General features: G+C 36.8%; 1 protein-coding gene across 1 annotated transcript in view; it reads left to right on the top strand.

The window, feature by feature from the left end:
- LOC122791315 (synaptotagmin-1-like) overlaps positions 1–27,519 on the top strand; it is a 1,919,109-nt gene that overhangs the window by 950,281 nt on the left and 941,309 nt on the right. The window lies entirely within an intron of this gene.

Consider the following 27,519-nt stretch of genomic DNA (forward strand, 5'->3'; position numbering starts at 1 on the left):
TATGCAGTTAAAAGCAGAATACAAGTAAAACACAGTGTAAATAAAACAAATCACAGTATACAAAATAGAAAAAGGCTATAAAGTAATACAAAGTACAAGAAATCAAAAGCAAACTAACGTTTCCCCTCACAGCAAGCTGTAGCAGAGTCCGGGTGAGCTTTTTCCAGTAAAGCTTTGAAAGGTTTTAATGCAAAAGTGAAAGTATTTAAGCAGTAATAAATACTAAAAACAAACTTATATGGATTATACTGTAGAAGGTAGTCTTTTTTTCTGGCACACACCCCAGAACAGTGTTTCAATGTGTGAAAGATTTGATGTTCCTTTTGTAATTGTGAGAGGAAGCAATCAATCAGTCTTTGGACTAAAATACTTATAATTCATTAGCAGTAATTAAATGAATTAATGAAGTAAAGACAGAACAATCAGCACATACTCTAATCAATATGTGATCAAACCCAATATGCCGAAAATGTATGCTATCCTAAAAGTATTATCAGATCTGAGAAAAAGGTTAAAGGCAGAACTTCACAGGACGAGATCTCAAGATATTACAGAGGAAGAAGAAGGGTGTGCCGACTGGGTAACTTTGTTTTCTGTAGAGAAACTAAACTGGTTACTTTGGTTATGTACTTAACCAAATCAAATTGTGAATATTTCAGAAGAGAATAGTTTCAGCTGAATGTCAGGGGAGCTATTTTTGGTTATAATGCAAAGGCCAAAGGTTTCTTGAAGCTAGTTGCGTCAGTTCAGTTGTACTGTAGCCTGCTCTGTTTATGGATGTATATAGACTTGTTCAATTATATTTTCTCTATATTTTATTGTTACAGCTGATGCCCAACAGACAAGTTACAGATTTTGGTTAAAAACATACTTAACTTAAGCAGAAAGGATAATGATATAATAAAGTCCCACAGCTACTTTAGGGTCATCTGAAAAAGCAATACATCATCAGAATGAAAGGTACTTGTCCGATCTTTCTCATACTTTTAGTTCACATTTGTTGTTGAGGGCTGTTTCCATTCTTCCATGAAATAAGAGCTCCTATATATACAACTGCAGCATTCTTGAAAGTCCTGATTGCTTGCAGGCAGGGCATTTTACCTATTAACTATCTCTCCATGTTCAATGTAGGTCATATTCACTTCAGCTTTATACTGTACGTCCTTCTTCAGGAGGTGACAGAAAGTAAAAGGGCCTGAATAAGAGGAAATGACAAATGTGAGTGAGCTGTAAATGGGGGAAGAGAGCAAGTGTGGCTGCAGAGGCACTATCTAAAGGATTCCAAATATAGTGAGAAGAAAACATTAAAGACCAACGGGAAGAAAATGGCACGTAATGAGAATTATCATGCTGACGGCAGACCAGGAATCGTCAGAGGCAGGCTGAAGCATATGCCTGGACTGCAGCAGGACAAGGCAGTTGGCTTACAGATGTTTTGAACAAAGAACTGTTAACCCGACATGTTCAGAACTAGACTTGAATAGCTGGATCCTAAACTGTGTCACCAGGAAAGACAAACGACATACAAGCAGCTGATTTTAAGGGGCTGATAAGGAATAGTGAACACTCTGTAGAGTGATCCAGGACAGTTGGCAGATGTGGTGGTCTATGCAGAAAAGCATAACATTGGACTGTACACAGGAGCACAGAGGCTGGGTGCTGTTTCACTGAGGAAATAACATTTATTCAGGTCTCATCAAACATCACCTGTATACCAATTTCAAGGTTATTGAAAGTTGGATGGAAGGAAAGAGTCTTCCACCTCCAAGGCTGAGCACATCTGAGGTTAGCATAGTTACAGTTGCAAGGCTTTGAGAGACATAGAGATGATTCCTCCTCTAACACAGATGTTTTAACTTTTGTTAAACTCAGCATTTTTTAATGCTGAAATTACTCTTGCTCTTCCTTTTATGCACGTGGCAGTTTGGTAAATCTATAAAAGAGATTTATAAAAGGTATCGCATACAGGGCAAAATGTGATTTATAACACCAGTAAAGAATAAAACACTTTAAGTAAAGACTTTGCCCTCATCTTCTTCAAATTGAAACGATAGGAAAGAATGAGGCATTAAATAGCATTACAATGATGTAATGTGACTAAGATGTGAAGAACTAATGAATTTAAACCAACCATGAAGTCATAAAATCTACTTACATTGAAAAAATGAACACTTTATCATCATAGCTGATATTACTACTAAAGCATATGAGTTTAATGAGTGCTTCAGCATGTGGACTACAATGAATGTAGTTTAGCCACTGAAAGCAAGCAATACAAGCTATGAACATACGATGGAGGTGCTATTTCATCTTAACAAATGTTTTCAGATTCTGAAATGATATGTTGTAGAGTTGCAGAGTTTAAACTGCATGCAGTGAGTTGTAACTCTGGAACTAGCCTGAACAATGATCTTTATGCTAAATTACTTAGTGGTACTTGTCATAAAACTTGTCAAAGAAAGCTGTCATATTTTTTTTTTTTTTTTATTTAACATTTGTTGACCGGGAAAGTCCGACTAGGTTCGACAGATCCTGTTTTCAGCGGAGGCCTGGGGAGAAATGTTCCAGAAGTCATATGAAATTAATCTTACTTTTCCAGAAGCTTTTTGGATTGAGCTGCAGGACATAATGCAGGACATAATTCATAAAGAAAGCACTAAGTATCTGTGGAAGCATTATATAAAGCTGCAAAATAAAGTCTGTTTTCGTTGTAATAATAAAGCACAGACCTCACAAATATAATATTACAGAAGCAAGTTCCATAAATGTGCTAAACTGAACATATCAAGACAGCATGTTGATGCAAGTTACTGCTGATGTTAAAAGCAAGACTATTCGTGATAAGAAAGCAACCTATTCAGGAAACAAATGCAACATTTTATGAAGCCGAAGAAGCCGACTTGACATTGTTTTGCTGGTAAATGATAACAAAGCAAAATAAACCTGATATGTAAATATCTGCAGCTACTGCAGTATCTATTATTTCAGATGAACTATTTAATTCTGCATCTCCAAACAAATGTATGCAAACCGTTATACTTAACTAAAGTCTTGCAGGAGAGAAATTATGGATATCGGGTCAAATCATGTCTGCAGTTGTGTTATGAGGAACAGAGGGAGTAACAGCCATTAACAGCAGTAATGGGAATGTTCTAGTCCTACTTGGAAAGAATTAGCTACCAGAGGTTACAATGAACTAAGCAGATTAAAAACAGTGGGTCAGTGTGTTTGTCTGTGTACAATATGAGCCCAAGGCACTTAAGGAAATTATTAAAATGTATACAGAAGTATTCAAAGAGGAGGATGACACTCTGTTCAAAGTTAACCCTACCGTAATGGTGAAAAGCAGAGAAAAGTGAGCCTTTAAGGTTCCACAACACTTAATGGTAACTACAGTAGTACATGACTGTAATTCAACTAACATGTAAGCTATATGTCTAGCTTCAATTTAAATACTAAGGTATTTTTGACCGTTATTAGTAACCAAAATAATGATGATAAACATTCACAGAGATCCTTCTGTAGGTTTAAATCACCTGGTTTATTTGTTTATGAGCGCTTATGAAGAAAGCTTAGCGAAACAGTCATGTTGGTTTATGATATTAATAGTGCAGTTGCCTTGTAAGAGAAGATTTATTTTGATTTATATTTTATTTTTTACTACTGTTTTCATTGATTGTAGGAAGAAAGGGATAACTTGTAGTCAAGAAGATTTACGTTGATTTATATTTTGTTGTTTTTACCTATAATTTTCACTACTTGTTAGAAAGGGATATGTTTTCAACAAGCAAATTATAGCCATCCCAAGGGTCCTAGTCAGCTATAAATTCACACAGACTGCAGACAGAATAATCCAGAGCTTATCTAAATAATCCTGTGTTGGCTTGTAATTTGCTGATCTTTACTGTTAAAAAGAGGTGTGATTGTGAGCGATAGTGAGCAGAAGCTACTGTACGCATTTGAACATGATGTAAAGGAATTCCAGCTTTTGTGTGACTTTCAGAATTGGTATGATCTGAGCACTGACTATATTCTGCTTAATTTAATATTTAGTTGTATATTGTTTGCATATTTTTTCTCATAGAAGTTGATTTAAAATCTCTGGGATACTGTGGTAACTGATTTTGATTATCGTTGATTTAAAATCTCTGGGATACTGTGGTAACTGATTTTGATTATCGTTGATTTAAAATCTCTGGGATACTGTGGTAACTGATTTTGATTATCGTTGATTTAAAATCTCTGGGATACTGTGATAACTGATTTTGATTATCATTGATTTAAAATCTCTGGGATACTGTGGTAACTGATTTTGATTATCGTTGATTTAAAATCTCTGGGATACTGTGGTAACTGATTTTGATTATCGTTGATTTAAAATCTCTGGGATACTGTGGTAACTGATTTTGATTATCGTTGATTTAAAATCTCTGGGATACTGTGGTAACTGATTTTGATTATCGTTGATTTAAAATCTCTGGGATACTGTGGTAACTGATTTTGATTATCATTGATTTAAAATCTCTGGGATACTGTGGTAACTGATTTTGATTATCGTTGATTTAAAATCTCTGGGATACTGTGGTAACTGATTTTGATTATCGTTGATTTAAAATCTCTGGGATACTGTGGTAACTGATTTTGATTATCGTTGATTTAAAATCTCTGGGATACTGTGGTAACTGATTTTGATTATCATTGGTTTAAAATCTCTGGGATACTGTGGTAACTGATTTTGATTATCGTTGATTTAAAATTTCTGGGATACTGCGGTAACTGATTTTGATTATCGTTGATTTAAAATCTCTGGGATACTACGGTAACGGATTTTGATTATCTCTTTATTCATTTGTAGCTGAATATGGATTCTGTAAATGAGTATGCCATAATGATTTGCTAAAGCACAAATATCTTGTACAACATAATGAATGCCATATATATTTAAAGGCAACACCTGATAACACTGGTAATCTGTGCTCCTCGTGTCAAAAGTTGGATAATTTGCTTACCATTGTTACAAGTAAATCTGAACTTAATGATGATGATTGCACTTGGAGAACTGCTGTTACATATACTAATAAGCGGACTGATGAGATAAATAATTTTAAAGAGCAAATAGAAAACAATTAGGAAATGATGTGTCTATTGTCTGTAAAGATAAATTAGCCCCTATGAAACAAAGTAATATTACTGACAACTTTGAATTCCAGATACAAGTATTCAGCAAAGTGTTTAGTAGGAAAGAAAAAAGAAACAAAGGAGGTTGTTCAGAACAAATAGCAAGGAAGAAAAAGGAACTCGAGAATGTCTGTAAAACAAAGAGAATACATACTAAATAAACACTGCTGTGTTATGTAACGTACTAAATAAACACTGCTGTGTTATGTAACGTACTAAATAACACTGCTGTGTTATGTAACGTACTAAATAAACACCGCTGTGTTATGTAACGTACTAAATAAACACTGCTGTGTTATGTAACATACTAAATCAACACTGCTGTGTTATGTAACGTACTAAATAAACACTGCTGTGTTATGTCACAATGCCACCGGAAACCCATTTAGAACTCACCACTGTCAGAATCTACAACAACTAGACTGGCTAGAACTAAAAAATACATTATTACTCTCCCAACTTACCTTTGTTCATAGGATATTTTACCAACCAAAAAATACCCCTATACTTTCTGACCTTATTTCTCCCTATTCTAACCTAAATTTTTACGCTCCTCTAATAAACTTCTTGTGAAGTTAAGTAAGTCCAATAACATAGCAGGTGACACACTTTTCTCCAACACCATAGGTAAACACTGGAATATTCTACCTACCTACCACTCTAACTTCTACCTCGTCACATTTCCTCTTTAAACAAAAGCTCAAACAACATCTAAAAACACTCTGGCTATGCCCATGCATCAATCCTGACTAATCTTATGATTCTACTAATTACTCTTCTCTGAATCACCCTCTCTCACCTCTCTCTACTCACTCTCCTTGAGTAGACATTCTCTAAATCACCCTTGTTAATTAGCCTCTGATATGAATTTATATAAAACTCTCTATGGTTTATACTTACTTAATCAATTATACTCTTCATGAATGTTTTACTAAAGTATAACTCCCCTATCTTGTACTGTAAAGAAAATTAGAGTAAGTGTCCTTCCAAATATATATTTTCAACTAGTATAATCTAGAGTAAACCTTATTTCTGTTTGTATTTTACTAACTACTTACTTTCTTTATGTAAATGACTTGTTTGTATTAACTTCAATGTGGAGCTTTTCTCCCCAGGCCTCTGCTGAAAATGGAAATGTATCCAGTTGGATTAGCCCACTAACCAAATGTAAAATAAATAAATAAATAAATAAAATAAATGTAACGTACTAAATAAACACTGCTGTGTTATGTAACATACTAAATAAACACCGCTGTGTTGTGTAACGTACTAAATAAACACCGCTGTGTTATGTAGCACACAGATTACAAATGTCTGTAAAACAAAGAGAATACATAACACACAGGTCATACATGTCTGTAAAACAAAGAGAATACGTACTAAATAAACAATGCTGTGTTATGTAACACACAAGTCACAAATGTTTGTAAAACAAAGAGAATGCGAACTAAATAAACACCACTGTGTTATGTAACACACAGGTCATACATGTCTGTAAAACAAAGAGAATACATACTAAATAAACACAGTTGTGTTATGTAACATACTAAATAAACACTGCTGTGTTAGGTAACGTAGTAAATAAACACCGCAGTGTTATGTAACACACAGATTACAAATGTCTGTAAAACAAAGAGAATACATACTAAATAAACACTGCTGTGTTATGTAACATACTAAACACCTCTGTGTTGTGTAACATACTAAATAAACACCGCTATGTTATGTAACATACTAAATAAACATTGTTGTGTTATGTAACATACTAAATAAACACCACTGTATTATGTAACACACAGGTCACAAATGTCTGTAAAACAAGGAGAATGCGTACTAAATAAACACCACTGTGTTATGTAACATACTAAATAAACACCTCTGTGTTATGTAACATACTAAATAAACACTGTTGTGTTATGTAACATACTAAATAAACACCCCTGTGTTATGTAACGTACTAAATAAACACAGCTGTGTTATGTAACACACAGGTTACAAATGTCTGTAAAACAAAGAGAATACGTAGTAAATAAATACCACTGTGTTGTGTAACACACAGGTCACAAATGTCTGTAAAACAAAGAGAATACATACTAAATAAACACCGCTGTGTTATGTAACACACAGGTTACAAATGTCTGTAAAACAAAGAGAATACATACTAAAAAAACACTGCTGTGTTATGTAACACACAGGTTACAAATGTCTGTAAAACAAAGAGAATACATACTAAATAAACACCGCTGTGTAACACACAGGTCACACATGTCTGTAAATCAAAGAGTATACGTACTAAATAAACACCGCTGTGTTATGTAACACACAGGTCACAAATGTCTGTAAAGCAAAGAGAATGTGTACTAAATAAACACTGCTGTGTTATGTAACACATAGGTGACAAATATCTGTAAAACAAAGAGAATATATACTAATTAAACACCACTGTGTTATGCAACACACAGGTTACAAATGTCTGTAAAACAAAGAGAATACGTACTAAATAAACACCGCTGTGTTATGTAACACACATGTCACAAATGTCTGTAAAACAAAGAGAATGTGTACTAAATAAACACCGGTGACAAATATCTGTAAAACAAAGAGAATATATACTAAATAAACACCGCTGTGTTATGTAACACACAGGCTACAAATGTCTGTAAAACAAAGAGAATACATACTAAATAAACACCGCTGTGTTATATAACACACAGGTCACACATGTCTGTAAAACACAGAGAATACGTACTAAATAAACACCACTGTGTTATGTAACACACAGGTCACAAATGTCTGTAAAACAAAGAGAATGTGTACTAAATAAATACCACTGTGTTATGTAACACACAGGTGACAAATATCTGTAAAACCAAGAGAATACATACTAAATAAACACCACTGTGTTATGTAACACACAGGTCATACATGTCTGTAAAACGTCATAAATATCTGTAAAAGAAAGAGAATACGTACTAAATAAACACTGCTGTGTTATGTAACACACAGGTCACAAATGTCTGTAAAACAAAGAGAATACGTACTAAATAAACACCGCTGTGTTATGTAACACACAGGTTACAAATGTCTGTAAAACAAAGAGAATACATACTAAATAAACACCGCTGTTTTATGTAACACACAGGTTGCAAATGTCTGTAAAACAAAGAGAATACATACTAAATAAACACTGCTGTGTTATGTAACACACAGGTCACACATGTCTGTAAACAAAGAGAAAATGTACTAAATAAACACTGCTGTGTTATGTAACACACAGGTCACAAATTTCTGTAAAACAAAGAGAATACGTACTAAATAAACATGGCTGTGTTATGTAACACACAGGTTACAAATGTCTGTAAAACAAAGAGAATACATACTAAATAAACACGGCTGTGTTATGTAACACACAGGTCACAAATGTCTGAAAAACAAAGGAAATACATACTAAATAAACACTGCTGTGTTATGTAACATACAGGTTACAGGGAATGATAACACCGCTTTGTTATGTAACATACAGGTTACAGGGAATGATAACACTGCTGTGTTATGTAACATACAGGTTACAGGGAATGATAACACTGCTGTGTTATGTAACATACAGGTTACAGGGAATGATAACACTGCTGTATTATGTAACATACAGGTTACAGGGAATGATAACACTGCTGTGTTATGTAACATACAGGTTACAGGGAATGATAACACCGCTGTGTTATGTAACATACAGGTTACAGGGAATGATAACACCGCTGTGTTATGTAACATACAGGTTACAGGGAATGATAACACTGCTGTGTTATGTAACATACAGTTTACAGGGAATGATAACACCGCTGTGTTATGTAACACACAGGCTACAAATGTCTGTAAAACAAAGAGAATACATACTAAATAAACACCGCTGTGTTATGTAACACACAGGTCACACATGTCTGTAAAACACAGAGAATACATACTAAATAAACACCACTGTGTTATGTAACACACAGGTCACAAATGTCTGTAAAACAAAGAGAATGTGTACTAAATAAACACCACTGTGTTATGTAACACACAGGTGACAAATATCTGTAAAACAAAGAGAATACATACTAAATAAACACCACTGTGTTATGTAACACACAGGTCATACATGTCTGTAAAACAGAGAATACGTACTAAATAAACACCGCTGTGTTATGTAACACACAGGTCACAAATATCTGTAAAAGAAAGAGAATACGTACTAAATAAACACCGCTGTGTTATGTAACACACAGGTCACAAATGTCTGTAAAACAAAGAGAATACGTACTAAATAAACACCACTGTGTTATGTAACATACAGGTTACAAATGTCTGTAAAACAAAGAGAATACATACTAAATAAACACCGCTGTTTTATGTAACACACAGGTTGCAAATGTCTGTAAAACAAAGAGAATACATACTAAATAAACACGGCTGTGTTATGTAACACACAGGTCACAAATGTCTGTAAAACAAGAGAATGTGTACTAAATAAACACCGCTGTGTTATGTAACACACAGGTCACAAATTTCTGTAAAACAAAGAGAATACGTACTAAATAAACATGGCTGTGTTATGTAACACACAGGTTACAAATGTCTGTAAAACAAAGAGAATACATACTAAATAAACACGGCTGTGTTATGTAACATACAGGTCACAAATATCTGAAAAACAAAGGAAATACGGACTAAATAAACACTGCTGTGTTATGTAACATACAGGTTACAGGAAATGATAACACTGCTTTGTTATGTAACATACAGGTTACAGGGAATGATAACACTGCTGTGTTATGTAACATACAGGTTACAGGGAATGATAACACTGCTGTGTTATGTAACATACAGGTTACAGGGAATGATAACACTGCTGTATTATGTAACATACAGGTTACAGGGAATGATAACACTGCTGTGTTATGTAACGTACAGGTTACAGAGAATGATAACACTGCTGTGTTATGTAACATACAGGTTACAGGGAATGATAACACCGCTGTGTTATGTAACATACAGGTTACAGGGAATGATAACACTGCTGTGTTATGTAACATACAGTTTACAGGGAATGATAACACCACTGTGTTATGTAACATACAGGTTACAGGGAATGATAACACTGCTGTGTTATGTACATACAGGTTACAGGGAATGATAACACTGCTGTGTTATGTAACGTACTAAATAAACACTGCTGTGTTATGTAACATACTAAATAAACACTGCTGTGTTATGTAACACACAGGTTACAGGGAATGATAACACTGCTTTGTTATGTAACATACAGGTTACAGGGAATGAACATACTTTTCTACCAGATTATCTAAAGTCCACAAAAAAGGCATAATTTTTCCAAAAGAGAAGGTAGGAAAAAGAGGCAAGGGCCAACTGAAAAGGAAGAAAGCAAAATGAAACCTGGAAGCACTGAAAAACATTATTGTATGAAAAAAGAGAGGAAAGACAGATGTTCACAAAATGCCTCAAACTGTGGAGGTACAAAGCCAGCTGGATGAGAATTGTGAGCTTACAAATGTAATAAGCAAGAAACCAGTAGAATTAACAAGACTAATAGGGATGAGGATCATTCCTTTGTAACAATTACTAGAGCCGATATTACTGAATTAGAAGTGGGAGGTTCTTCAGATAAGGTCAGAAATTATAATCTTGCATTTGGAGATTCAATTATTAGAGGAACACATTGATTTGTCGGAAGATAATGAACACCGAATAGTATTATGCTTGAGAAGCAAAAATAGAGGATGTGAGAAACTCCTTAGGACATCCTAATGTAAGGAAGCCTAGATCTGTGTTCAGTCATGGCAGTACAAATGAGCTCACACTAAAGAATTCTCTGACTGTTAGCAGGGAGCGTGCAGCCCTCTTAGCATAGCTCATACTGGTGTTGGAACATATTTTTCACAAATCACTTAAAGCAAAGAGAGTCGGGTCACCATGAATGAAAAGATTTGTGTAGAGCATATGTGCCTAATTTTGAGTTTGTGTAGAGCATCTGAGCCTAATTTTGAGTTTGTGTAGATCATCTGAGCCTAATTTTGAGTTTGTGTAGAGCATCTGAGCCTAATTTTGAGTTTGTGTAGGGCATCTGTGCCTAATTTTGAGTTTGTGTAGAGCATCTGAGCCTAATTTTGAGTTTGTGTAGAGTATCTGAGCCTAATTTTGAGTTTGTGTAGAGCATCTGAGCCTAATTTTGAGCACACACATGATGAGGCAGCGTGGCATGCACTTGTCAAGATCAGGGAAGAGAATTTTTGCAGCAGATATTTTGCACTATTTGACAAACACTAGGCAGGATTTTTGCTTGGTCAAAAACTTAACAGTTTACAGCTAAGAATATTACTAATAAAGTTTTTTATTTGCAATTTTATTATGTTCCCATAAGATTGATGTTGTTATTATTTGTCAAATACGGTTAAAGAACAATGACTGGAAAACAGTTCTGTCAAGGTATAAATGTTTTATTGTAACAGACATTCTAGCAAATAATCAGGTAGATGTGTTATGATAAGGATTAAAGATTATTATGAGACCTGTAACTATTACATGTTTAATGATCACACCAATACTATAGACTGTGTAACTGTGACAATAAGACAACCCTGGAACATATAACAATTGTTGGAGTGTATAGACCACCAAAGTCAAGTGCAGATGACCTAGAGGAATTCATACATTTCTTGCATGAAACACAGGATGGAAGAATAATATTAACTGGGGACTTAAATTTACCAGAAACAGACTGGAATAATATTGATTCAACAACATTGATAAGGAAATTATTCACAATGTATATTCATGAACAGCAGTTCCTTCAGATTGTAAAAAAAGCCTACAAGGAAATGGAACACACTAAGGCACTGTTTGTTTTTCTAAAAAAATAGTTACTTCATGTCAAATTTTGTCAACATTGATATGCAATGATCATGGGGTCATAAAGGTTAATTTGTTGCTAGATATTTCTGCCAAACTGAAATCTAAGCCAATGCACAGAAGATTAACAACAGATTATATGGAAGCAAAACTGTCACTATGTAAAACTAATTGACATGTTCAGTGGAAAATTGCAGAAGGAATGAGGAAGACTTTGAAAAAGAAACTGAATACAAAAAAATATATAAAAAATGTTTAACATGAGGATCTAGGCACACATTGTCAAGACTGTGTATTTCCATAAGAAAAAGTTACTTGATTAAGGTGAAGGCAAAAAATATAAAAACTGCAAAACAGGTCAAACTATCTCTTTGAAAACTGAAAAAAATAAGCTGCATAGACAAATTAATCATAGTGTGAGAGAAGATCAAGTACAATTTGAAGAAAATTCATATAAAGATATCGATCATAATAGGAATCCATTTTAAATATATTTAAGATATGGTAGGAATAAAGACATACAAACTGACAAACTGTGTGTAGATTCCAAAATGTATTAGAGGGGACAAGAGATTATAGATAGCTATACAAAAGCTTATGCAAAGCAGTTTGACTCCTAAAAGGGTTCATAAATTGTCCAAGTGACACTCACATAACCTCAGATACTGAAATCAAACTGGATTATATTTAAAAAAGAGCTATGCAAACTGTATCCAAACAAGGCACAGGGAGGAGATGGAATTAGTAATAATGGCCTGAGAACACTTCAGCAAGAACTTATAGAAATATTATATTATATCTGTTGTTTTGTAGGTCACATAAATACAGGGAGATTCATCCTGATTGGAGACATGCACTTGTTAAACCTGTCTTTTAGGGCAATGGAAGTAGGAAAAACCAAGAGTAATACAGACCCATTATTTTAGTTTCATGTTGTGGAAAAATAATGGAGAAGGTTACAGTGGATAAATTCTTGTTATAACTGGAAAGGTTGGGACTTGAAACCATATGCTGAAAATAGATCTATTACCACATGCAATATGATGTTCTATAAAACTGTAATAACAGTTATGAATGGAAAATTGTGCTGGTCAATAATAGATATATAACTATAGGTTGTATAAAAAGAGTTATAACGTGTAGAAAATCAGAAATGATGAAATCATTGTTTGTTAGTTATATTACACCCAAACTTGAGTTTGGAATAACAGTATGGGCACTTTATAGGAAAACAAGCAAGAATAACCTGGGAAGAGTAGGGGCATCCGTGGATGCGAACATTTAGGTTATTATGAAAGACTAACATATCTGAACATGTACAGTGTCTCATATAGATATTTAACACTCTTATTGAGGTATACAGGGCATTTAGAGACAACTACCTCTGGGAATGTTTGGGGTTATCAAAAACTAGTAGAGAATCATCCTATGTAGAAGATTCTAAAGATTCTATAGGAATGAGAAGTGTACTAATTGGTTTTCTGAGAGAGCAGCCGATACATGGAATAGACTAAATTACATTAAAGCAAGCACTAGTTTAGATATTTTAATAACTGCTGGACACATATTTTGGGAACAACTGTTTTGGCATGTTGGCAGGCTAGAAGGGCATTATTGGCCATGTATGAAATATTTATATGTATGTATGTACATATGAAAAGTTAGTGTGGGGCAAAAGGGGTGATTGCCCTAGATGGAACTGTTATGGGGCACAACTGAAACCTCAGAATACTTATTGAGTGTGCAGGTGTTGTACTGGGGTATTCATTTAAACAGCTGCGGCCAATACCCTGTACATTTGAAATACAGAGAATAACAGAAATGACTACTTAGGTTACAAATAACAGACTATGAAGGTCAGTTGTTTTGTATGGGTTACCTGGACATATTGCAAGTATTACTGGCACTCAGTTTGTGCCTGTGAAACCAACTGTATCCTGCATTAAACAAGGGGCACATCTACACATCCCATTACCAAAGGTTTAGCTGACAGGTATATTCAAATGCTTATGGCAAATATCAAAAAAGTTAGGAGATGCTACTTTTGATGCTGAATAGAAACTTTTGTTGCTTTACTACTCAAAATTGTACAACAAATCAACATCCTGCTGAACTGCTTTAGAAAATAAATATATGTGCAAGACTAGATTAAACGTGATGTGAGTTTTGCTCTTGAGAAAAGTTACATTTTACTCATGATAAACATTGAATGAGTACATATTTTCATGTATATGTCCATCACTCCTTCATGATATGAGAAGGCACTAAGTGCTAAGAGAAATGATTAGTCTAGTATCCTGTGAAGTAGAAGGGACTGGACAGAGCTATCAAGTACTGCAGATTCGGACCTCGTGTCAGACCAAGAGCTAGGTGGAAGCAAACACGTCTGAGATGGTATGTCCATCTTCAGAATTTGTGGGCATTTTACTGTGAGCACTTTGTGAGTGAATGATTTGCTTTGTGATGGCGCTGAAGTACATGATGTAATTAAAATTTGCCAAAGGATGTGAAGATCTCAGACAATTCATGAGACAAGTCTGTATTTGGACATGGACTAAAATACTGTGGTCTATTTTCATATGAACTCAGATTATCGAGACATCTTTGAAATAGTAAGATCTCATTGTGTTTTAAATTAAAAAAGGTGGGCAATGCATACTGAGTGCTAGACATCTGACTTGTGAGAAAACTGAAGTACCAATAAGAATGAATCCTGCATGGATGCATGAAGTGGGACTGTGATTTATGGCAGTCAGTGTCCTTTCAAGAAAATTAATTGTATGATCCATTTTTTGTGAGCAAATTACACTAGGAAAGCAGTAAAGGAGAAAAAAATGCATATAGGCAATGGAAAAAGAAAGCTATACTAATAAGGTGGCAATACATGCAGACAGACTAGGAAGATAGGAAGTAAGAATATCATAACAACAAAACACAGGTGAAATAAGTATGTTCAAGTATAAACTACAGGGCAAAAGAGGCAGGATGAAATTATTCATGCTGGCCATGAGGGAAAGAGATATTCCAGAGGGTGAAAAAGTAGTGGTTCAAAATCTTCACCTTTACTTTCATAAAGGAGACAAAGATCGGAGTACAGTTTTAGAAAAATTAGAAGTGAAAAAGGGGAGAAGTCTAGCCTGATAGATATCTCAATGCAGGGAATGTGTAACAGAAGCTTCTCTGACTGTCAAGAAGACAACATCTTGGAACCAGGTTGGTTAAGATGCATGATGCATGAGATCTTGGCAGGGGAATGGATGAATCACCTAACAGAAGCAAACACTAGATCATTAGTTACTAGTAAGTTTGCTAGATGATCTAAAGGGAAGTCATAGGATTCCCTTTTCAATAAGGCCATAACAGGATTAGCCTTGGCAACTATAGGCCTCTCAACTTGACTTTAATAGTATTAAAAGTGATGCGTAAATTCTGTGGTAAAGGCTAGTAGGCATACCTCTCAACTGTCCAGATTTTCACAGAATGTCCAGATTTTTGCCTCATATTTTTGCTCTGTTCCTCATAAAATTTGTTGTTTTCTAGATTTATGTGGCAAATCAGAGAGGACAGAATTCACTAACTAATGACAGGCATTTGAGTTTCAGAATTCATATCCTTCAGAAAATTCATTTTAAAACAAGACCTTTTATTATAGTCAAGTCAAGTAAACCTTTATTGTCATTCAGACCATACAACAAAAAAGTGCACAGCCGAATTAAATTTGTTCTGCAAGCTCAAGTACAACATAAACAACTGTAAACACAGAAACACACATAAGATAAAATGGGCATAAACAATAACACAGTCAAGACATCCGAAAGCACAGAAGCACAGAAGCTGTATATACATATATATATATATATATATATATATATATATATATATAGTTTACTGTTAAAAAGTCGAAACTCACTAAAAATAGCGTATTATTTGTCGAAATAAATGATCAAACACCAACATAATCGAGTTGTACAATAGCCGTAAAGCAATGGGAAATGTCGAAAATATTGAAACGCGACATTTCAAAACGAACACCGGTGGATCACCGAAAATGAGTAGAGCATACTCAAATAATAGTACCCTTGTAGACGTTGACAAGAATTCCAAACAAAACACTTCCCCAGTGCAAGTACAGCTACAGCCAACACGACATCTTGCTTCACAATACTCCATAAACACAAACTCCATCGCGAACAGTAACCCACTGCTACAACAGTAATATCCATCAGGATGACTTGATATACCATAGTGCATAAACGGATAATACACAGCAAACACATTCCCGGACCACAACACTGATACACAGCAATATGTCTGGCTGTACAATAGTGCATAAATAGCTGTTCCAGAAGAAACACACTACAACTGAGAAAATAGCGATATATATCGGGATAACTCACTGCAGAATAGTCCATGAACAGTACTCCGACATCAAACACATTTCTGATGTAATACCAGGAGGCTCCATCAAGATAACTTGCTCACCCATGCTGAGTAGACAAGATTAACACAGCAGAGATATACCTCTCCAACAATATCACTGACAAGCTAGGTATTAGACTATAATGGTGAATACTACGTACATATCCCACTTACAGTAGTACAATTTAAGTTCCCAAAAGTGTCCTATACTGCCATATAAGTATCACATATGCAATGTGTAATAGTACTGCACAGATATCAGAATGAACAATGATGGGCCATTAATTGTACAAATCCCAATGGCGTCATCTCATCACGTTTAGCAAGGAGACGTTGTATCATTGACTCCTTATCAGTAAGCCTACGTTTCTTCGGAGAAGCAGGTACACAACAAAGGAACTTCTGTCTTACATCCTCCAAATGGTTTTGCTCTAAAGTAATAGCATGTAAAACATCAGTGATGTAAAGTTCCTTTTTACCCAATAGGGACCTTAGCCTACAGTGCCACCCCTCCACTGCGTTCTGGCTCCGAGGGTAGCCCATGGTACATGTATCCGACTGATTCCAGAATGGTACTTCAAATAGTGGTGGTTGTCTCTCTGAGGTGGAACCCCACATTCCATACCGCCGTGGCCTCCCTAAAATATAGTTATTTTTGAAGAACTCACATAAAGGAGCACCCCTCTCCCCTAATGCTTCCTCAATTGACGTGAAAGTTTCTAAGATATGTTCCGTGCGTATGAAAGCAAGTGAAGGCACCTGTTTACATAACAGTGTGAACTGTGTATCCGTACCATATACATGTGTCAAGTTAAGCTTTTGGATCTGCCTCCATATTATCTGGCACAAATGAAACCAGCACCCTTTTGCGGTACTATTTGGTAGATGCTTCATAATGCTGTTTACAGCCCCCTTTTCAAAGTCACTAAGTACCATCACCGGCTGTAGATTAAGTTGGAATTCCCCACATAAACTTATCAATGTGTTCCAGAACTGATCATAGCATTCCTCGCATTTCGAAGGAAGGATAGCATACACTACAGTTACTACCTTGCTGTTGCATGAACCATCCAGACTACAATGAACAGAGTATATTTGTTTGCACTCCCTAGTACTAATTGGAAATGTACCATCAACAAGGATGTATTCCAAGCGGCAGAGCAGGCATAGATTATTCTCAGTGGTAAGGATCACAACATCATTGTTATGGCTCTGGAGTGCACTGTGTTTAATTATGAACTGACCCTGCTTCAATGGTATAATCTCTGGCCTTAAATCTTTCAGACTTGCTAATTGTATGCTAGGAGTCGTGCTATTCTTATGCCTCAACCTACGAACACACTGCTTCAGGGCATCAGTATTGGTCATGGTGGTCAACACGTCCGTGGACGTCGTTGCCAGAACCTCAGAAACAATTCTGCAGGGATCCTTCAAAGTCTGTTCTGCACGCCTTTTAATCGCTGCACGTACCCTAGTCTGCTCTACACAGACCACATCTGGTGCATGGAAGTGACCAATACTCTTCAATAGCCTTTCATCATTGGCACAAGTCTCTGTTATACAACGGCCCTTACATCTCAGTGTTGCCTTCTGTGTGCAACACCAGTATTTCTTCTCAGAGTTAATCTTTTCCAAGTAATACTGGTAACCATCAATACACAGGATTGCCCGACCTTTTTGGGAGGTAATAGTACCATATAGGGAACCAATGACACCAGGAAAGCTCATTGACGGTTGGTCAGACATAGTACTTTAGCTCACATAAAAGCAACAACAATAGCTACATTACTACACATTACTGGCATTCCTGTTGTGTAACACAAAACTCTATCTTGTCTATGTACAATATTGTACACATATACCCACTATGACATACCTTATACATGGCATGGCCAGCTACAGTCATGTCTTACATGTAGACATATTGTATGGTGCACACCATACACTGTTTACATATACATATACTATTTAAAACACTGTCATACATGACAACTACAGCAGCACATGTAGCCTAACTGATACAACATGTTCGTACATGGCACGTCACATACTATGCCACTATCATGTTTTCCCACTCCAGGCAGCAGCATCCACCTGTATTGCTTTACATACTGCATTCTACACTGCTATGCCTATACACGTGTACTATATGCAGGGGTGAGGCAAGGCATTACTTCATGCTTATACACAACAGCGGTGTCTTACTACTGTATGGCTGAGGTACATATGGCTATTAACACTGTTTTAACCGCACAGTTATCAAGTATGTACATGCCTGTGCTGTCACTCTCACATACTAACTACAGTAATCCACATTAACAGATATCACTACCATGTAGCTACACTTGTACATGCCTGTGCTGTCACTATCACATACTAACTACAATAATCCACATTAACAGATATCACTACCATGTAGCTACACTTGTACATGCCTGTGCTGTCACTCTCACATACTAACTACAATAATCTACATTAACAGATATCACTACCATGTAGCTACACTTGTACATGTCTGTGCTGTCACTCTCACATACTAACTACAATAATCCACATTAACAGATATCACTACCATGTAGCTACACTTGTACATGCCTGTGCTGTCACTATCACATACTAACTACAATAATCCACATTAACAGATATCACTACCATGTAGCTACACTTGTACATGCCTGTGCTGTCACTCTCACATACTAACTACAATAATCCACATTAACAGATATCACTACCATGTAGCTACACTTGTACATGCCTGTGCTGTCACTATCACATACTAACTACAATAATCCACATTAACAGACATCACTACCATGTAGCTACACTTGTACATGCCTGTGCTGTCACTCTCACATACTAACTACAATAATCCACATTAACAGACATCACTACCATGTAGCTACACTTGTACATGCCTGTGCTGTCACTATCACATACTAACTACAATAATCCACATTAACAGATATCACTACCATGTAGCTACACTTGTACATGCCTGTGCTGTCACTATCACATACTAACTACAATAATCCACATTAACAGATATCACTACCATGTAGCTACACTTGTACATGCCTGTGCTGTCACTATCACATACTAACTACAATAATCCACATTAACAGATATCACTACCATGTAGCTACACTTGTACATGCCTGTGCTGTCACTCTCACATACTAACTACAATAATCCACATTAACAGATATCACTACCATGTAGCTACACTTGTACATGCCTGTGCTGTCACTATCACATACTAACTACAATAATCCACATTAACAGATATCACTACCATGTAGCTACACTTGTACATGCCTGTGCTGTCACTCTCACATACTAACTACAATAATCCACATTAACAGATATCACTACCATGTAGCTACACTTGTACATGCCTGTGCTGTCACTATCACATACTAACTACAATAATCCACATTAACAGATATCACTACCATGTAGCTACACTTGTACATGCCTGTGCTGTCACTCTCACATACTAACTACAATAATCCACATTAACAGATATCACTACCATGTAGCTACACTTGTACATGCCTGTGCTGTCACTCTCACATACTAACTACAATAATCCACATTAACAGACATCACTACCATGTAGCTACACTTGTACATGCCTGTGCTGTCACTATCACATACTAACTACAATAATCCACATTAACAGATATCACTACCATGTAGCTACACTTGTACATGCCTGTGCTGTCACTCTCACATACTAACTACAATAATCGACATTAACAGATATCACTACCATGTAGCTACACTTGTACATGCCTGTGCTGTCACTATCACATACTAACTACAATAATCCACATTAACAGACATCACTACCATGTAGCTACACTTGTACATGCCTGTGCTGTCACTCTCACATACTAACTACAATAATCCACATTAACAGATATCACTACCATGTAGCTACACTTGTACATGCCTGTGCTGTCACTATCACATACTATCTACACTAATCCACATTAACAGATATCACTACCATGTAGCTACACTTGTACATGCCTGTGCTGTCACTATCACATACTAACTACAATAATCCACATTAACAGATATCACTACCATGTAGCTACACTTGTACATGCCTGTGCTGTCACTATCACATACTAACTACAATAATCCACATTAACAGACATCACTACCATGTAGCTACACTTGTACATGCCTGTGCTGTCACTCTCACATACTAACTACAATAATCCACATTAACAGATATCACTACCATGTAGCTACACTTGTACATGCCTGTGCTGTCACTATCACATACTAACTACAATAATCCACATTAACAGATATCACTACCATGTAGCTACACTTGTACATGCCTGTGCTGTCACTATCACATACTAACTACAATAATCCATATTAACAGACATCACTACCATGTAGCTACACTTGTACATGCCTGTGCTGTCACTATCACATACTAACTACAATAATCCACATTAACAGACATCACTACCATGTAGCTACACTTGTACATGCCTGTGCTGTCACTCTCACATACTAACTACAATAATCCACATTAACAGACATCACTACCATGTAGCTACACTTGTACATGCCTGTGCTGTCACTATCACATACTAACTACAATAATCCACATTAACAGATATCACTACCATGTAGCTACACTTGTACATGCCTGTGCTGTCACTCTCACATACTAACTACAATAATCCACATTAACAGATATCACTACCATGTAGCTACACTTGTACATGCCTGTGCTGTCACTCTCACATACTAACTACAATAATCCACATTAACAGATATCACTACCATGTAGCTACACTTGTACATGTCTGTGCTGTCACTATCACATACTAACTACAATAATCCACATTAACAGATATCACTACCATGTAGCTACACTTGTACATGCCTGTGCTGTCACTCTCACATACTAACTACAATAATCCACATTAACAGACATCGCTACCATGTAGCTACACTTGTACATGCCTGTGCTGTCACTCTCACATACTAACTACAATAATCCACATTAACAGACATCGCTACCATGTAGCTACACTTGTACATGCCTGTGCTGTCACTCTCACATACTAACTACAATAATCCACATTAACAGACATCACTACCATGTAGCTACACTTGTACATGTCTGTGCTGTCACTATCACATACTAACTACAATAATCCACATTAACAGATATCACTACCATGTAGCTACACTTGTACATGCCTGTGCTGTCACTATCACATACTAACTACAATAATCCACATTAACAGATATCACTACCATGTAGCTACACTTGTACATGCCTGTGCTGTCACTCTCACATACTAACTACAATAATCCACATTAACAGACATCACTACCATGTAGCTACACTTGTACATGCCTGTGCTGTCACTCTCACATACTAACTACAATAATCCACATTAACAGATATCACTACCATGTAGCTACACTTGTACATGCCTGTGCTGTCACTCTCACATACTAACTACAATAATCCACATTAACAGATATCACTACCATGTAGCTACACTTGTACATGCCTGTGCTGTCACTCTCACATACTAACTACAATAATCCACATTAACAGATATCACTACCATGTAGCTACACTTGTACATGCCTGTGCTGTCACTCTCACATACTAACTACAATAATCCACATTAACAGATATCACTACCATGTAGCTACACTTGTACATGCCTGTGCTGTCACTATCACATACTAACTACAATAATCCACATTAACAGATATCACTACCATGTAGCTACACTTGTACATGCCTGTGCTGTCACTCTCACATACTAACTACAATAATCCACATTAACAGATATCACTACCATGTAGCTACACTTGTACATGCCTGTGCTGTCACTATCACATACTAACTACAATAATCCACATTAACAGATATCACTACCATGTAGCTACACTTGTACATGCCTGTGCTGTCACTATCACATACTAACTACAATAATCCACATTAACAGATATCACTACCATGTAGCTACACTTGTACATGCCTGTGCTGTCACTATCACATACTAACTACAATAATCCACATTAACAGATATCACTACCATGTAGCTACACTTGTACATGCCTGTGCTGTCACTCTCACATACTAACTACAATAATCCACATTAACAGATATCACTACCATGTAGCTACACTTGTACATGCCTGTGCTGTCACTATCACATACTAACTACAATAATCCACATTAACAGATATCACTACCATGTAGCTACACTTGTACATGCCTGTGCTGTCACTATCACATACTAACTACAATAATCCACATTAACAGATATCACTACCATGTAGCTACACTTGTACATGCCTGTGCTGTCACTATCACATACTAACTACAATAATCCACATTAACAGATATCACTACCATGTAGCTACACTTGTACATGCCTGTGCTGTCACTATCACATACTAACTACAATAATCCACATTAACAGATATCACTACCATGTAGCTACACTTGTACATGCCTGTGCTGTCACTCTCACATACTAACTACAATAAACCAGATTAACAGACATCACTACCATGTAGCTACACTTGTACATGCCTGTGCTGTCACTCTCACATACTAACTACAATAATCGACATTAACAGATATCACTACAATGTAGCTACACTTGTACATGCCTGTGCTGTCACTCTCACATACTAACTACAATAATCCACATTAACAGACATCACTACCATGTAGCTACACTTGTACATGCCTGTGCTGTCACTATCACATACTAACTACAATAATCCACATTAACAGATATCGCTACCATGTAGCTACACTTGTACATGCCTGTGCTGTCACTATCACATACTAACTACAATAATCCACATTAACAGATATCACTACCATGTAGCTACACTTGTACATGCCTGTGCTGTCACTATCACATACTAACTACAATAATCCACATTAACAGACATCACTACCATGTAGCTACACTTGTACATGCCTGTGCTGTCACTATCACATACTAACTACAATAATCCACATTAACAGATATCACTACCATGTAGCTACACTTGTACATGCCTGTGCTGTCACTATCACATACTAACTACAATAATCCACATTAACAGATATCACTACCATGTAGCTACACTTGTACATGCCTGTGCTGTCACTATCACATACTAACTACAATAATCCACATTAACAGATATCACTACCATGTAGCTACACTTGTACATGCCTGTGCTGTCACTATCACATACTAACTACAATAATCCACATTAACAGACATCACTACCATGTAGCTACACTTGTACATGCCTGTGCTGTCACTCTCACATACTAACTACAATAATCCACATTAACAGACATCACTACCATGTAGCTACACTTGTACATGCCTGTGCTGTCACTATCACATACTAACTACAATAATCCACATTAACAGATATCACTACCATGTAGCTACACTTGTACATGCCTGTGCTGTCACTATCACATACTAACTACAATAATCCACATTAACAGATATCACTACCATGTAGCTACACTTGTACATGCCTGTGCTGTCACTCTCACATACTAACTACAATAATCCGCATTAACAGACATCACTACCATGTAGCTACACTTGTACATGCCTGTGCTGTCACTCTCACATACTAACTACAATAATCCACATTAACAGACATCGCTACCATGTAGCTACACTTGTACATGCCTGTGCTGTCACTCTCACATACTAACTACAATAATCCACATTAACAGATATCGCTACCATGTAGCTACACTTGTACATGTCTGTGCTGTCACTCTCACATACTAACTACAATAATCCACATTAACAGATATCACTACCATGTAGCTACACTTGTACATGCCTGTGCTGTCACTCTCACATACTAACTACAATAATCCACATTAACAGATATCACTACCATGTAGCTACACTTGTACATGCCTGTGCTGTCACTATCACATACTAACTACAATAATCCACATTAACAGATATCACTACCATGTAGCTACACTTGTACATGCCTGTGCTGTCATTCTCACATACTAACTACAATAATCCACATTAACAGATATCACTACCATGTAGCTACACTTGTACATGCCTGTGATGTCACTATCACATACTAACTACAATAATCCACATTAACAGATATCACTACCATGTAGCTACACTTGTACATGCCTGTGCTGTCACTCTCACATACTAACTACAATAATCCACATTAACAGACATCACTACCATGTAGCTACACTTGTACATGCCTGTGCTGTCACTATCACATACTAACTACAATAATCCACATTAACAGATATCACTACCATGTAGCTACACTTGTACATGCCTGTGCTGTCACTCTCACATACTAACTACAATAATCCACATTAACAGACATCACTACCATGTAGCTACACTTGTACATGCCTGTGCTGTCACTCTCACATACTAACTACAATAATCCACATTAACAGACATCGCTACCATGTAGCTACACTTGTTCAACACATTGCAGAATAGTGTTTCCGACTGAGTATAGCAACGTGATGTATAACTAGGTGTATAACGTATGGTAGACTCAGCATGTACCACTTACAACAGGCATGGGCAAACTACGGCCCGGGGGCCACATGCGGCCCGTTAAACGTTATGATTCGGCCCGCCAAACTTGAAAAAATTTAATAAATTAACCTTGTTAATGTTTTATTTCCCCTGCAATTCTGATGTTTCCTCACTAGATGGCGCACTCTAGATATATTGGCTTTGTTGAGGTGAGGCGTAGGCCTATTACTCCACGTTTGCACTTTACCCTTTGACCCACCACCCCTCTATGAAGATGAGCGGACCCAAGAAAAGGAAAGTGGACAGAGAATGTCGAGTGTTCAATAAGGAGTGGACAACTAAATATTTTTTCACTGAACACCAATCATCTGCTGTTTGCCTGATATGCCAAGAAACTGTGGCGGTTTTTAAAGAGTATAATATTAGTCATCACTTTGCCACAAAGCACGCTAATTATGCTAGCAAGCTCTCAACAAAAGAACAGGAAGCTGCTGCTGAGAAGGTGGCAGCTAATTTGAAGGCTCAGCAAAGTTTTTTTCACCGTCAAACTGCCATTCAAGAGTCAAGTACCAAGGCCAGTTTTATGCTTTCATTCAAAATAGCAAAGGCCAGCAAACCACTGTCTGAGGGCGAGTTTTTAAAAGAATGTATGGTAGAGACAGCAGGTATTTTGTGCCCGGAGACCAAAGACAAATTTGAGAAAATCAGTTTATCAAGGCGGACAGTAACTCGCCGTGTGGAACTAATAGATGAAGATATCACCAGCAGATTAAACAAAAAGGCGAAGTCATTCACTTTTTATTCTTTAGCACTGGATGAGATCAACGATGTCAAAGACACTGCTCAGCTCCTCATTTTTATCCGCGGAATCAATGAAACTTTTGAAATAACGGAGGAGTTTTTGACAATGGAGTCTCTGAAAGGACAAACACGGGGAGAGGACTTGTTTGAACGAGTGTCTGCTGCCATCGAAAACATGAAGCTTCCCTGGAGTAAGCTTGTTAACGTCACCACAGATGGATCTCCGAATTTAATGGGAAAAAACATTGGCCTGCTGAGGAGAATCCAGAATAAAGTGAAAGATGAAAACCCTGACCAGGATGTCATTTTCCTCCACTGCATCATCCACTAGGAATCTCTATGTAAATCGGTGTTACAGCTGAATCATGTTGTGAATCCTGTGGTGAAACTCATCAACTTCATACGTGCACGGGGACTTCAGCACCGTCAGTTCATTGCGTTCCTGGAGGAAACTGATGCGGATCACCAGGACCTGCTTTATCACTACCGTGTTCACTGGTTGAGTTTGGGCAAAGTGTTTCAACGAGTGTGGGAGCTCAAAGAGGAGATTGGCGTGTTTTTGGAGCGGCAGGGGAAGACTGATGAATTTCCTGAGCTGAGCAACAAGAGCTGGATGTGTGACTTTGCGTTTGCTACAGACGTATTTTCACACTTGAATGAGCTCAACGTGAAACTGCAGGGGAAGGAGCAGTTTGTGCATGACATGTACACAAACGTGAAAGCCTTCAAATCCAAGCTGGCTTTATTCTCCAGGCAGATTTTGAACAAGTCATTCACTCATTTTCCTAGACTAGCCACGTTAAAAGAAGCCGGAGCAAAAGTAAAGAAATACAGTGAGTCACTGGATGCACTGCACGGAGAATTCTGCCGTCGGTTTTTAGATTTCGACAAAATTGACAAGTTACTTCAATTGGTGGCCTTTCCTCTGTCACAAGACACCAAAACAGCTCCAAAGGAGCTTCAGCTCGAACTGATCGACCTTCAGTCCGACCCTGCCTTAAAAGAGAAGTTCAGCTCTCTGAAACTAAATGACTTCTATGCTTCACTCAATGATGCCGCGTTTCCAAATCTAAGGCGCAGATGATGTTGGCTTTGTTCGGCTCTACCTTCGTGTGTGAACAGACCTTCAGCGTCATGAACATCAACAAAGCCAGCCACAGATCCAAGTTAACAGACCTACACCTCAGATCCATCCTGAGAATCGCCACAACAAAACTAACTCCAGACTTTGATGTGCTGGCTAAAAAAGGAGACCAACAACACTGCTCCCATTAAAATGTGTGTGTCTCCGTGATACGCACGTTATTAAAATAAACAGTGCATGCAGATCAAATATAACGCTTCACAGACTGACTTGCTGCAACTGTTTCATCCTTGCACTGGTCGTTGTTGACTTTTGGCACCGGGGAAACAAATTGAATAAAAGGAACAGGACAAGTACATCTGCATCTCCTACCGTTTTTGAAAAAAAAGACAGTCAGGAGGAGAGTGATGGTGATATCCTGAAGGATAACAGAACTTTCAGTGCTTTAAAATAAAATGGTCATTTATTTGATTTTCAGTGTTTAAAGACTCATTTCGAAGTCAGAGATTTTATTGTAATGCTTTTCTTCATTTTCACTGGAAATTAAAGCACATGTTTTCT

The sequence above is a fragment of the Protopterus annectens genome, chromosome 17.part0 (assembly GCF_019279795.1).
Source record: "Protopterus annectens isolate FY-2018-M chromosome 17.part0, PAN1.0, whole genome shotgun sequence".
Lineage (NCBI taxonomy): Eukaryota > Metazoa > Chordata > Ceratodontiformes > Protopteridae > Protopterus > Protopterus annectens.